This window comes from Heterodontus francisci, unplaced genomic scaffold (genome assembly GCF_036365525.1).
Source record: "Heterodontus francisci isolate sHetFra1 unplaced genomic scaffold, sHetFra1.hap1 HAP1_SCAFFOLD_1061, whole genome shotgun sequence".
Classification (NCBI taxonomy): domain Eukaryota; kingdom Metazoa; phylum Chordata; class Chondrichthyes; order Heterodontiformes; family Heterodontidae; genus Heterodontus; species Heterodontus francisci.
This window is the reverse complement of record NW_027141214.1, coordinates 177,999-181,188: the sequence shown is the minus strand read 5'-3', so window position 1 is coordinate 181,188 and position 3,190 is coordinate 177,999. Positions and strand designations below refer to the sequence as shown.

The window sequence follows — 3,190 nt, the reverse complement described above, 5'->3', positions numbered from 1 at the left end:
TAGAGGGAGATTTACTCTTTATCTAACCCCATACTGTACCTGTCCTGGGAGTGTTGATGGGGACAGTGTAGAGGGAGCTTTACTCTGTATCTAACCCCCGTACTGTACCTGTCCTGGGAGTGTTTGATGGGGGACAGTGTAGAGGGAGCTTTACTCTGTATCTAACCCCCGTACTGTACCTGTCCTGGGAGTGTTTGATGGGGGACAGTGTAGAGGGAGCTTTACTCTGTATCTAACCCCCGTACTGTACCTGTCCTGGGAGTGTTTGATGGGGACAGCGTATAGCTAGTGTTTATATCTTGGCCGTTTTCTGCAGATTCGTCAGGAGAGGACACTCCGAGGGATGTCCGCAAAAGACGAATGAAACCACACACTTAAGTAAGTACTGAAGCCCCAAACTCGAGCGCAGATTCTCCCCGGGGTACGGGTCCCTACAGACACTGACTCTTCACCTCTGGCCCTGTATTTCTGACCCAGTGGTTGTGTTACTCTGTCCCTGTATTTCTGACTCAGTGATTGTGTTACTCCGACACTGTATTTCTGACCCAGTGGTTGTGTTACTCTGTCCCTGTATTTCTGACCCAGTGGTTGTGTTACTCTGTCCCTGTATTTCTGACCCAGTGGTTGTGTTACTCTGTCCCTGTATTTCTGACCCAGTGATTGTGTTACTCTGTCCCTGTATTTCTGACCCAGTGATTGTGTTACTCTGTCCCTGTATTTCTGACTCAGTGATTGTGTTACTCTGACACTGTATTTCTGACCCAGTGATTGTGTTACTCTGACACTGTATTTCTGACCCAGTGATTGTGTTACTCTGTCCCTGTATTTCTGACTCAGTGGTTGTGTTACTCTGACACTGTTTTCTGACCCAGTGATTGTGTTACTCTGTCCCTGTATTTCTGACCCAGTGATTGTGTTACTCTGTCCCTGTATTTCTGACCCAGTGATTGTGTTACTCTGACACTGTATTTCTGACCCAGTGATTGTGTTACTCTGTCCCTGTATTTCTGACCCAGTGATTGTGTTACTCTGACACTGTATTTCTGACTCAGTGGTTGTGTTACTCTGTCCCTGTATTTCTGACCCAGTTGTTGTGTTACTCTGTCCCTGTATTTCTGACCAGTGGTTGTGTTACTCTGTCCCTGTATTTCTGACCCAGTGGTTGTGTTACTCTGACACTGTATTTCTGACCCAGTGATTGTGTTACTCTGACACTGTATTTCTGACCCAGTGGTTGTGTTACTCTGTCCCTGTATTTCTGACCCAGTGGTTGTGTTACTCTGTCCCTGTATTTCTGACCCAGTGTTTGTGTTACTCTGTCCCTGTATTTCTGACCCAGTGGTTGTGTTACTCTGTCCCTGTATTTCTGACCCAGTGATTGTGTTACTCTGTCCCTGTATTTCTGACCCAGTGGTTGTGTTACTCTGTCCCTGTATTTCTGACCCAGTGGTTGTGTTACTCTGTCCCTGTATTTCTGACCCAGTGATTGTGTTAATCTGACACTGTATTTCTGACCCAGTGGTTGTGTTACTCTGTCCCTGTATTTCTGACCCAGTGGTTGTGTTACTCTGTCCCTGTATTTCTGACTCAGTGGTTGTGTTACTCTGTCCCTGTATTTCTGACCCAGTGGTTGTGTTACTCTGTCCCTGTATTTCTGACCCAGTGATTGTGTTCCTCTGTCCCTGTATTTCTGACCCAGTGGTTGTGTTACTCTGACACTGTATCTCTGACCCAGTGGTTGTGTTCCTCTGTCCCTGTATTTCTGACCCAGTGATTGTGTTCCTCTGTCCCTGTATTTCTGACTCAGTGGTTGTGTTACTCTGTCCCTGTATTTCTGACCCAGTGATTGTGTTACTCTGTCCCTGTATTTCTGACCCAGTGGTTGTGTTACTCTGACACTGTATTTCTGACTCAGTCTGATTTCTTTCCACTCACAGGTCTGCGAGGCAGAGGAGCAAAGATCAAGAGCCAGAGGGAGATTCCGAGCCATTGTGAAAATGGCTACTGGTGCCAGGAACTCAGCCGCTCGCCTTTTGCACGCTCCGCTCTGGACATTCCTGATCTTTCTGTTACCCAATCCCCCGCTCCCATTCCCCTTCCCACTCCTGCCCAGCGCCTCAGCTCTTGCTGACTCCTGTAAATACGTTTCGTCAGAAGCTCGCCAGGACATGGACCTCACAACGTCGCGCTCTCCTTCCCGGGACGCACTAGGGGAGCGTGCCGTCTCCGCCCAGTTCCCATCGCCTCGCTGCCTGATGAGGTCACCGGCGGGAAGGGGAATGGGGAGCGGAGCGCGAGGGGATTTCCTCATCTTGAGTGTCGAACGAACTGGGGCCTCTCTGTCTCTCTCTCTCTCTCTCTCCTGCTCTCCCCTCTGCTTGTCTGCCATGGGTGGGTGGGTGGGTAGGTTCCGGGAGGAGGGGAGAGGGCCGGGCGAGTTCTGCGTTGGTGATGGGGTGGTCCTGTCCGTGAGCTCTGTTTTATTCTTCACCACAAATTAAAAGAAATCGTCAGCCTATTGAGTCCCGTTGATTTGAACTGACGTACACATGGGGATGGAGAATGGACACAGGGAGCAGACAGGCCTGTCTGTGGCTGGAAGCTTCTGCCATTGTGGATATCCATCCACTCTCCCCCACGAGGGAGGAGGCAGGTCATTAGGTTCCGCAGGGGTTGACGCTGGGACCACTGCTATTCACCATTTATTTTGGACTCGAATCAGAATTTGCGGGCGATTGCACGTTGCTGGTTGTTAACACAGAGGTTATGGAGTCACTTAACGCACAGAAGGAGGCCTGTTCGGTCCATCAAACCCATGCTGGCCCTCTCCAGAGCAATCCCGTCAGTCCCGTTTACCACCCCCACTCCCCCTCCCCACCCCCCCCCGAGCTCGATTCCCCCGCACCCCCCCCCCCCCCCGAGCTCGATCCCCCACACCCCCCCCCCCGAGCTCGATTCCCCCGCACCCCCCCCCCGAGCTCGATTCCCCCGCACACCCCCCCCCCGAGCTTGATCCCCCGTACCCCCCCCCCCGAGCTCGATCCCCCGCACCCCCCCGAGCTCGATCCCCCCCACACCCCCCCCCGAGCTCGATTCCCCCGCACCCCCCCCCGAGCTCGATTCCCCCGCACCCCCCCCCCGAGCTCGATTCCCCCGCACCCCCCCCCCCCGAGCTCGATTCCCCCGCACC

General features: G+C 52.8%; 1 long non-coding RNA gene across 1 annotated transcript; it reads left to right on the top strand.

Annotated features, from left to right (window-relative positions):
- The first annotated feature begins 308 nt into the window (after window positions 1-308).
- LOC137362475 (uncharacterized) lies at window positions 309-2,516 on the top strand. The gene is made up of 2 exons (XR_010972507.1): window positions 309-378; window positions 1,938-2,516. It is a non-coding gene; the product is annotated as an uncharacterized lncRNA (long non-coding RNA).
- The last annotated feature ends 674 nt before the right edge of the window (window positions 2,517-3,190 follow it).